This window comes from Nomascus leucogenys, chromosome 10 (genome assembly GCF_006542625.1).
Source record: "Nomascus leucogenys isolate Asia chromosome 10, Asia_NLE_v1, whole genome shotgun sequence".
Lineage (NCBI taxonomy): Eukaryota > Metazoa > Chordata > Mammalia > Primates > Hylobatidae > Nomascus > Nomascus leucogenys.
In genome coordinates this window covers 7270457-7282581 of record NC_044390.1, presented here as the reverse complement: position 1 = coordinate 7282581, position 12125 = coordinate 7270457, and positions in this window count along the sequence as shown.

The window sequence follows — 12125 nt, the reverse complement described above, 5'->3', positions numbered from 1 at the left end:
AAACATTCTCCTAGCCCCACTTTCCCCATTGCCTGTTCTCCCCTTGCTCTCTTTATTTTCCTCAGAAGCAAACCCCTTGAACCTTCTGTTTCTATTCACTACTATCTTTGATTCCTCTCTAAAGCCCACCCTGACCCAGATTTCAGTTCATACTCTTCCATGTCTGCTCTCTCAACACCTCCATTGGCCTGCTGGGCAGCTCTTGGTCCTCCTCTCATTTGACCTGTCAAGGTCTCACCCAGTCATCACCCTTCCTGCTCTACTCGCTGTCTTCACTTGGCAACCAGGACCCCACACCTTCTGAGCTCTTCTCTTACCTCACTGCTTGCTCCTTCTGTTTCCCTTGCTAGTTCCTCTTCTTCTCCCTAACTGTTCGAGATTGGAGTGCCCTGAAATGCAGTTCTGAGACCTCTTCTGTCACTGCACTCACTCCCCTGGTGATCCCAGTCCATCTTAAAGTCTTGACATGCCACATACATGCCCTCAGCTCCCAAATATGTACCTCCAGCCCAGGTCTCTCTCCTGAACTCCTGACTCAAACTCTCAACTTCCCTTGGATGTTCAATTGACATCTTAATCTCAGCATGTTTAAAAACATATCCAGATGCAACCCCCACCCAGACGCTATCCACTTCAGCTTGTCTCTTCTCAGCTGACACTGATTCCATACTTCCAGTTACTCAAGCAAAACCTTTGGTTAGTTGTCTGTGATGCCCTCATTTCTTTAGTACCCCACATCCAACCTATTAGGAAATATTATTGGGCTACTTCTAAAATACTAGGACCAGAATCCAACTATTTATCACTACTGCCCATGCTACTACTGTGATTCAAGCCACCACCATCTCTTAGCTAAACGACTGCAATCTCCTTCAACTGTCTACCTTTTCTCCAAAAGGACTATTCTCAATACAGCAATGAAAGTGATCTTGTGACTTCCAATTTTACTTAGCTTTAAAAACCAAAGTCCTCACGATGGTGTACAAGGCCTTATATGATCAACTCACTCTTCCTGAGTCAACAATTACCTCTCTGACTTCATATTCCTCTACCTGCTCCCCCATCCCACCCCTTACTCACTCCGCTTTCACCCAGCTGGCTTTCCTGTTATTTCTCAGTCATGCAGAGTCCTCAGGGTCTTTGCACTGGCCATTCCCTCTGCCTGGAACACTCTTCCCCAGATACCCACAGCCCATTTCCTCACCTCCTTCAAATCTTTGTTCAAGTGCCACCTTCTCAGTAAGGCCCACCTTGATCACCATATGCAAAATTACAAAACGTCATCCTCCTGACACTCCTGATCCCATTTTCCTTGCTTTTTTCCTTCTCCCATAGCACTTATTCTCTTTAATCCACTGCATCATTTATTTATCTGCTGTATCAGTTGCTTATTGGCTATATCCCCTCTCCCCACTAAAACATAAACACCTAAGAGCAGAGATCTTTGTGGCTTTTTGCTCACTGATGTATCCCAAAAACATTGAGCAATACATGGCACTTAGTAGACACTCAATAAAAATTTGCTAAGGGCTAGATGCAGTGGCTCATGCCTGTAATCTCAGCATTTTGGGAGGCTGAGGGAGGCAGATCCCTTGAGCCCAGTAGTTCAAGACCAACCTGGGCAATGTGGTAAAACCCCATCTCTACAAAAAAACAAAAAAAATACAAAAGTTAGCCAGATGTGGTGATAGATGCCTGTAGTCCCAGCTACTCAAGAGGCTGAGATGGGAGGATTTCTTGAGCCCAGGAAGAGGAGGTTACAGTGAGCCATGATTATGCCACTGCACTCCAGGCTGGGCAATAGAGTAAGACTCTGTCTCAGAAAAAAAAAAAATATATATATATGTATATATATATATATATATATATATATATATAGCTGAACAAATGAGTGAATGGACATGATAAAATTAGCTAGGATTTATTAAGCACAAATATTCTTTTAAGCACTCAACTAAGTACTTTGCATATATGATCTAATTTCATCCATGGTAGGAAGAGCAGGAAAGGCAGGTGATAGGGTGGGGAGTAAGGTACTATAGTTCCCATTCTCATGCTGAAGAAAACTGAAAAACCAGAAGATTAATAACTCACCAAGGTCACATTCTAGCATGCAGCAGAACGAGTGAAGGGAAAGAAAGGAAGTTGAATGCAAATCTGCCTACCTGCTAAAAAGGAGATCTTTTCCCTACTGCTTCTCTTAACACAACCAGTTAAAAGCTGCATATCCACTCAACATCTTGCTCTATCCTTTTTTTTTTTTTTTTTTTTTAATCTTTAGACGGAGTCTCGCTCTGTCGCCCAGGCTGGAGTGCAGTGGCACTATCTCGGCTCACTGCAACCTCCGCCTCTTGGGTTCAAGCAATTCTCCTGCCTCAGCCTCCTGAGTAGCTGGGATTACAGGTGTGCGCCACCACACTTGGCTAATTTTTGTATTTTTTTAAGTAAAGATGGGGTTTCACCATGTTGGTCAGGCTGGGCTCGAACTCCTGACCTCGTGATCCACCCACCTCAGCTCCCAAAGTGCTGGGATTCCAGGCGTGAGCCACCGAGCCCAGCCACTCTATCCTTTTTTAGATTTCCACAATGCAAACTATTCAGATGAAGGTCACTCAACTGAATAGTGCTTTAACTTTATATACATAAAAATTAAGTGTAGTCTTAGGTAAAATGGCAGATAAGGTCATAAGTCTTTATGTTTCTTTCAAGCTTTGTGACCTTATTATTAAGTTCCAAATAATCTTTTGCCCCTAGGAGTGGTAATTTGGTTTGTTTGTTTATGCTGTGAGGATCTGTATCTCTCCCTTTGGCCCAACTTATTAGTTTTAGTCATAAGCAGCAATCAGTGAAACATGAGGTTTTGTTATGAGATAGTTAATTCCAGTTTGGAACTCGTTGGTATTTTGGGAAATTTTTAAAATGTCAGCACATTTGCTTTTGGATCTATGAATATTATTTTGTTCTGGAAGCTCCTATTTAATGTGTGAGATTAATATTAGTTAGGACATTGCCAAAAAAGAACACACTATCTTAATGTAATAGGCAAAAAACAATAATTTCTCCTCCATATACTAAACAAGCTCTGATTTTTTTAATTCACTGATAAAACATCTAGGATCTAAGTGGTAAAATTAAGTTGGAGTGTTTTAAGGAGGAAATGCACAGATTTTTTGTAGAATTTTTCTAGGTTCAGTGATGCTAACATTAAGTACGAACTCATAATGCTGATTTGGAGACCTCAATGCATTAAAATGTTGGGTGACAAGGCAGATTCTGTGGATGCTCCACCCATATCCTTCCACGCCATACCTTTTCCTTACATACCAGCTTGATTTCTAAAGGCCGGCTTGCAACCCGTCTGAGAATTTTCTTTGGCTTTCTAAACCTTTTCTCCCCAAGCACACAGAAGTGTCAGGAAATTGACACCTCTGGGAGCAGCCCTCAACTAAGGATTGATAGGAATTGGTACATAAATACCCCACAGGATGACTCTGAGGTGCATGTCTTATACTGGCTTCTACCGTGGCCCAGGGATGTTCCAGGTTCTCACAGTGGTAACTTGCCTGACAATATATTCTTTATTAGCTGTGTCTCAATTCTCTAATCAGTGTATCCTGGGATCACCTTCCAAGTAATCTACTTGCATTTCCAGGAGACCAGAAACATGCCACCCCAAAATATGCCTCTTCTGGTGTAAGGATTATGATCTGAGACCATTAGAAGCAACAAATACAGGAAAATTATCTGTTCTCCCTCTATTTGAGTAAAAGCAGGACACAGATTTACAAAGACAAAAGATGTCCTGGCCCCTGTGTCTACCAGGAGGAACAAAGGTTGGCCACTGAAGAACTTTAGACCCTTATCAGCCTAGAGATGGTACCAGAGGAATCTCCATTAACCAGCTTTACTAACAAGCCTTTATCTGCCAGTTATTTGCCTTCCCCAAGTTGCTGCCCCCCAGAAACTCAAAATCCTTTCCTTTGTGTGGTTCCTTCTCTAAAAAGGTACTGTTCTTTGTTGAAGATGTTGCCTAAGCTGGCCACCTCTTTGAGAACTACCCATTTCCTGGGTGTCTCCCATCTACATAAAATATGTATGTTAATAAACTGTTTGTTTTTCTCTTATCTGTTACAGGGGTCTGTTCCAACCAAGAAATTACGAGGGTTGAAGGAAAAATCATTTTTATTTCCTACACATTTAAACCCTTATATCAGAATCTGCTTCAGAGAGAACCCAAACTGAGACAGCTGCCTTCATTTGGGGCTTAGCCGTAAGTCAGCCAAGGCTGTTATTCATTCCTTTTTCAGGGAATATTTTTCGAGCACCTATGACATTCCAGGCATTGTTCTTTTAGACATCCAGCTGTGACCAACTAAACAAAAATCTTTGCCTTCATGAAGTTTACATTCTCATGCAAGGAGACAATAAACTATGTAAAATATATTGTAAGGCAGATTTTGATAAGTAGAGGAAAATAAAGCCAAGCTAGATAGGGAATGCCAGTGGGTGAAGTGTGCAATTATAAATAGGTAGCCAGTGAAGGCCCAAACAAGAAGGTAAAATGTGAACAAAGACTTGAAGGGGTTGAGGAGCAATCCGGGAAGGAGGAGCATTAGTCTAGGTGGGACAGAAGGGACAGGAATATTCCAAAACCAGTAAGGTCACTGGGGCTGGAGCAGAGTGAAGGAGAGGGAAAGTGACAGGATGAGTCATATCTACTATTGTTAGGATTTACTGTTGTTATTTTTGTCAATATTACTATTTAATAGGCTTCGTTTGTTTTAGCATTTTCTTATGAAAATTACAGAAAAGTTAACAATTTTTTACAGTGAACACCCATCTACTCACCACCTGGATTCTACTATTTTGCAATAGTACTACTTCCTTTTCACGCATCTATCCCTCTATCCGTCTCACTATCCATTTACCAAGCCATCGTTTTTAACGCATTTCAAAGTAAATTGCAGACATTTAGCAAATGCCACCATTATGGAGATACAGTTTCTAAACCTGACAGCATTGCACGGTAGATATTATCTCCCCATTTTACAGAGGAAAAAACTGAGACAGAGACAGGCTGAATAACTCAGCTAAGGCAGTAACACAAACACATGGCTGAGTGGGGATTCCAGTGCAGGTCTATTTGATGGCAGTGCTCATATTCTTTCCATGGTGAACCAACTGCCACTCTCGACCAGCGGATTAATGTGGAAGAACAGACAAGGGGTTGGGAGTAGCTATACTTGTCTCTGAAGGAAGCTGTTTCCTTTCACTATTTCCTCTGCATCTGAAGGGCAAAAACCCAATGATGTGCTGGTAAATGTTTACCACCCAGCTCTTTGGATAGAGGTGCAGAGACAAGGAAAGCCTTGTTTGCAACATTTGCCAATTTCTGTGGCATTAACATTCCTACCGTGGCAGGTTTCAACCTACCAACCTGATGTCAGGTTGCAAGCTGGCATGAGCTGGCTCTAGCACACCACTGTGGATTTTTTAGTGTCATGCTGTAGTTAACAAGTATCACTTGTAACAAGTAACAAGCACCAGATTCAGGATCAACATCCAGTGTCTATACCCAGTGAATGCTCAGTAAATTTCAGTGGTGGTGAGGACAAAGATTGGCAGCCTCCTACCCACGCCCAGCATCAGATATCTGGGCACATGCATACATGCACATGCATGCACACACACACACACACACACACACACACACACACCCTTTCTTCCCAAGGTGGATAGTAGTATATTTGAATAATGAATACAGGACACTGTATATAGCACATTTGTGTAAAGCAAACTTCTCCACAAAATGCAAATAAACCTCTTTCTCCATGTAATTCCCAGCTCTTGATCCACTGCTCTGGTTCTTTTTTTTTCCCCCCACTCACCACTTCTATACCTCCCTGCACACTAACAATGCTTTTCTTTGGCAAGAACACCCTTGCTGTTCCCTGGCACAAGAGAACATCACATTTTTGCATGGGTTGAAGGCATAAATCACTTAGAAACCAGACAACCTGTTGGAGAAGTTTGCCGTTCTTTTTCCTTCTTGAGCTTCCTTTGGTTGAGATGTTCTTTCACCTTTGGAACATGTCCCAGGGCTGCTCCTGACTCATGCTGCGTGTTCCTTTTCATCATACCAGCTGAGGACCCCCTGAAAGCCGGATTCCTTTTATCCCTCAACCCTAATTGTTCTCTGCCTTCTTCACTCAAATTTCCCTCTGCAGCCTTTCTCCAGATGTCTCACACACCTCAGATAACATTCCTGACCCCATTACCTAAATCCCTCTGTTCTTTCAGTATTGACTGAGGCCATGTGTATTGACCTTGGTAGATGGTTCTAGGTTTGACTTTGCAAAGACAGGCTTTTCTGAGTTGACTGTTGGGTTATTTTCTCCTTCCCTATGACATCCCACCTTCACCCCAATTCCCTCCTTCCCTATGACATCCCACCTTCACCCCAATTCCCTCCTATCCCATATTCTTACTCAATGCAGGGCACATCCCCAGCAGTCTGTAGCGCAAATAACAATCATCTCTAACAGAATCAGCGCGAACAAAGTCTGACACTTAGGACTTCAAAGCATTTTTTATAGTTACGGCAAATCCGGTTACCATGCAACAAAGAACAGCTAATTGTTAAGAATTAATAATGAGAAATAAGTATAGATAATGGTTTAGCTGACACTGTCATATTTTAGTACAATATGTTCTGAAATATTTGCTCCTTTGGGTTGTGAATGTGCTATTTTTGTCACTAATAAGCCTATAGAAGCCTAGTGGAAATGAGAAGTTTTCTCAAGGAAAGTGAGGCATTCTGAGATTTCTCTGATAAGGGGAAAGGGTCGATGTGCCTGTAGTTTCTGTGCTTCATTAAAATTCTGTTTCCGTACTGTATAATGTGAGTAATATTAATTTTCTAAACATTCGCGTACAGCAGCTGCTAACTAATTTCCATAACAGTATTCCTATTCTACAGGCATTTTAAAAAGGGGAAAGAAGATGACTGCTGACTGCCTGCCAAAAAGAAAGGCTCAATCTAACCCAGTTCTGAATCATTCCAGACCAAAAGAAGGAAATCATTAGGGACATTGACTTCCCAGTGAGGGGACTGTCTGGAATTGAACAAACCGCCTTAGCCTCTGGGGATGGCGCACCTGGTATAAGCTGGGTGCTCATTCACTGGGCAGTCCCTTTCCTCCAAATGCCTTCATGGTGGCCCAGTTCATGTGCCCTGGACTAGCTAATGATCAGAGCATTTCAGCAGCCCCTGTCATACTGGGTTCAGCTGCTTCCCCTTTCTTCCTGATCCATGCCACTGAAGTCCCAGCAAAACACGTGTAGTTAAACCTGTCTAAGGTGTTTCAGGGATGGCAACATACCTGGGAAACTTTGGGCCCCTTGTATTTCAGAAGCTTGCTCTCAGGGAATCCTCTACCCACTCTTCTCCAGAAAACACTGGGATGCCCAGGCTCACAGTCAGGATATAATTCCTAGTGTTATATACTTTCTCAGGCTGAACGTTTCCTTTCCTTCTATCGTGTACTAAGATGAAGAACAACTAGTCTCATGAATTTGAATACTATTAAATCTTCCTCTAATTCTCTCCAGCAGTCCTGTCCTTTGGGGGATATTTTCCAACTCTGCATTCATTCACCACCTTTGCAACCCATTGTCTTTCTCTTTAGACTCTGGCCCCAATTTGTCTCTCTAACCTTACCTCCCGCTACTCCTTCCCAAGTGCCCAGCAATCCCACCACACCAGTCTACTGGCCACTCCTCCATGTAAACTACGTCAAGTTAGTCCTCCAAGTCGTAACTGAACCTGGAATCTCTGAATAGATAACCCACCCTCCTTCAACCCTAGTAAATTGTTACTCTTCATGTCCTCCCTACTTCTACAGACAAAGTTAATCACCTCCATTTTCAAGCTTGCCTAGTCTTTTATTCAAACCAACCAACTTAACATTTGTCTTATTGTTGGCTAGTTGGTTGGTTGGTTGGTTGGTTGGTTGGATGGTTGGTTGGGTCAGGTGGCTATATGCAAATCTGTTTCCTTTGCTTATTTGTGGCTGTTAGAATTTGTTTTTTACCCCTGTTTATATGCACTGTGCTTGTAACAATGTAGGTACTCTGTAGATCCTTGTTGAAAGGAATTTACCATCAAAATACACCTACACAAGACTATGTAAAAATAGGTGATCATAAATTTTGTCAACTCACATACACCCGTAATTAGAGTCAGCTCAGTTAAAACTAAATTACCTTTGCTTCTATTTTATAGGTCTCCTTATCTTAAAAATGGCTGCTGTTGACTGATTATTTGCCATTTACATATATTAGTAAGTGTATTAATCAAGGTCCTCCAGAGAAACAGAACCATCAGAATGTGTGTGTGTGTGTGTGTGTGTGTGTGTGTGTGTGTGTGTTTAAAGGGATTTATTGTAAGGAATTGACTCATGCTCAGTTCCTTTATGAAGAGTTCATTCTCCATTATGGAGGATGAAAAGCCCCACAATCAGCCATCTGTAAACTAGAGACCCAGAAAAGCCAGTGATGTAGTTCCAGTATGAGTCTGAAGGCCTGAGAACCAAGAGCACTAATGGTATAAATCCTGGTCCCAGGCAGGGAGATGACTGATGCCCCATCTCTAGCAGTCAGGCAGAAAAAAGCAAATTCTCCCTTCCTCTGCCTTTTTGTTCTCTTGAGGCCCTCAACAGATTCGACAATGCCCACCCACATTGGAGAAGACGATCTACTTTACTCAGTCTACCAATTCCAATGCTAATCTCTTCTGGAACCACCCAGAGTAAGGTTTAATCAAATATCTGGGCACCCTGTGGTTCAGTGAAGAAGTCAACACATAAAATTAACCACCACAGCAATAAGTCAATGCTAACAGTCACTGACAGTCCTACAAGATGTTTATTATTATCTCCATTTTACAGATTTTGAACTGAAGAGTCAGGGAAGTGAAGCCACTTGACCTAAGTCGCACAGCCAGTGAGTGGCAGAACTGGAACTCCAACCTGGGTCTGTTTGGCTCCAAAGTCTATGCATCTCCCATTCCACCTACTACCACTCAGCACAAAAAGGCTACCTCTGCCACCTCACTTCACAAAGCAGCCCCGAGAGAGAATCAGGAAATAGCCAAGAGAGGGGTTGCACCTTAAAACATTTTTCTCCCCTACCCACCCTCCATGTGATCTGCTTTTCTGCAGTATGTGGCCAGGGCTATGTAAACCCAAACACCATAAATCAATATTGAATGAGCATTGTTGCTGTGGAAAGGCTATAACAGAGTATCATATGAGCTTTGGCCAGGCCCTGGAAGAAGTGACATCTATTTCCATACTTGGCATTTTTCCTCATGCTGTCCTCTCCTCTGCCTTTCTGTCTCCTCCTGTACCCTCCCACATTGGCCCCACTACTCTCATTCTGCTCTCTGTCATCATGCAATCATCCCTTCTCCCTTTTCATATTTTAAAGCTCACACAGCTGGTCCCCAGAGTCACTGCCTTCTCAACTGTCAAAATTGTCCAACATGAAAAATTGAAACAACAAACTAAAATGAATGCAACTGAAAGTGAAAACTACATGTGTGAAAATGGTCAAAATGCAAAGTTATTGTTCTCTGGTCTACTACCACTGAAAATTCAATGACTAACGTCTTCTTCACCTTTACTCCAAATGTAGTGCTGACCTCAACACACACTAACACAGCTGGAGGTGCGGGGGGGGGCACATTCTGCACACAATCTCCTTTGGAAGCCAGCTAAGTGACTGAGGATGAGTTATTTATTAACATCAGAGCTGCAAGTTCACCAAGAGTCACAGCAAGACTAGGTTCTAAATAATAAAAGAGATGGATTCCATAATTCATTTGGTGAAATCTCCATCAGATTTAACTGTTACCTGAGGGTTGATGGATTTTTTTTTAATGACTTCTTTTTTTGAATACATAGAATATAAACACCCTTCCAAGATACACTTACAGTGAGACTAGGAAAGAGTCAGGAGCTTAAGAAAGAGGGTGCCTGAACAGCTAGATCCAAAAAACTAGGCATTCACATGGTGAAGAAAGGGCTGAAAAAGAGATGCCCCAACTTCAAGAAGACTAGGAGAAAACCAGTCCAAAGATTCTGGAAAGAAGACCCTCAACCCAAAATGTTTCCTCCAGCAACTGGCACAGAATAGACACTCCATATACATTTGCTGAATGAACGCATGTGAAAAAAATGAACAGAGTAAAAAAGTTAAAATGATTAAGGGTATAAAATTTAATCACTTACTTCACTAATTGTTTTCACATTTCAAAACCTCGTAGTAAAGTTTATTAAGCATTCAGGAATACCTAAACAGAAGCAACATTAAGATGACAACTAAATATGTTCTGTAAATTTTACTCAATAAAAAGATTTTGAAATTTTACTGTGTCCCCATGGCCAAACACAAGATTTGGAAGGATTCTAAGATAAATTGGAGGTGGTCCCTGCCATCCAGATGACCATCTGGTGGCAGTCCCTTGAGCAGGTAAGGCAGCATTCCATTTCGAATGACCAAAGGAAAAAGCCTCCGCCCAATGGTATTTTCCCATTACCCCTCACAGGGCCTTAAATTATATCATTACAGATTAATTCTTTCAGGTCTTGAAGGTTAATTGAATCTCTTAAAAAAGGTCAAATACTCCTAGGACGGGTACCTTCTTAAGCCATTATCACCTGAGATTGGACCCAAGCATTCAATCACAGCTGGCAGAGAGCATATTAGACAGAAAGGATGGAGGAGCACTGGAGGGAGGTGTTTCAAGGAGGAGGAATTTGGGAAAGGAGGCACCTAAGAGCATCATTGATTAACTTTATTTGCAGGTTTCCTCATTTTTCCCATGTCCCAACCTATTGAGACTGGCATAGAAAGTTCATACAAGCTCGCACCAGCATGCCCCATACATCTTTCTGAAATATCTTTTCCAGTTCCTCACAGCTGGGTTTCTAAGCTCAACACCTGTATTTCCTATCCTGCTTCTGGTTCCTGAGACAGTTCTAATGATAACAGGAAATGCTTACTAGTTACTTAGTTTGAACCATCCAGTATCCTACGAGCTTCACAAGAATTATCTCATTTAAGCATCTCAGTCATTCTATTCCCATTGTACAGGTGAGAAAACTGAGGGTCAGTGATATGGTTTGGCTCTGACCCCACCCAAATCTCATCTTGAATTATAGCTTCCATATTTCCTATGTGTTGTGGGAGAGACCCGGTAGGAGATAATTGAATCATGGGGTAAGTTACCCCATACTGTTCTCATGATAGTGAATAAGTCTCATGAGAGCTGATGGTTTTATAAGGGGAAACCCTTTCACTTGGTTCTCACTTCTTTCTTGTCTGCCACCATGGAAGATATGCCTTTCACCATGATTGTGAGGCCTCCCCAGCCATGTGGAACTCTGAGCCCATTAAACCTCTTTTTCTTTATAAATTAGCCAGTCTCAGATATGTGTCTATCAGCAGCGTGAAAACGGACTAATACAGTCAAAGATGTTAAGTAATTTGTCCCAATCACCTAGCTTTAAATTGCAAAGCCAGAATTTGAATATATTTAAGACTAATTCTAGAGCCCAAACTCTTAAACTTAAAACTATAATAACCTATAACTCAGGTTGAAATCATTACAATAACCATATTAATCAGGCAGATCAAGGAAGCAATGGTCCCATCCTAATCTGGGTTCAAGGTCCAGTTCGACTGTGGGACCTTGGTCTTTAGCGTTCTCATCTCTAAAATAGCATTAATAAAATCTACTTTGTAGGGACCTATGAAATCAGATGAGTTCATAAAGAAAGTGTTTGGCACAGAGTCCATATTTCATAAATAGTAGCTGTAAGCTATGAACTTGCCATGAGCGCTTCTGTTCCAGTAATGTTCCTTTTGGCCTCCAGGGGATACTCAAGCTTCTACTTCCTCCTCTCGCAACATCTAATAATCAGCAGTTCTTGACCTGACTATGCATTCTAATCTCCTAGGGGTAAATACATACCTGTGTGCATCTGCATTATATTTATAAAATATGTATCTGTGTGTACATACACATATATATGAACACACACATGTCCAGGGAAGGAGAC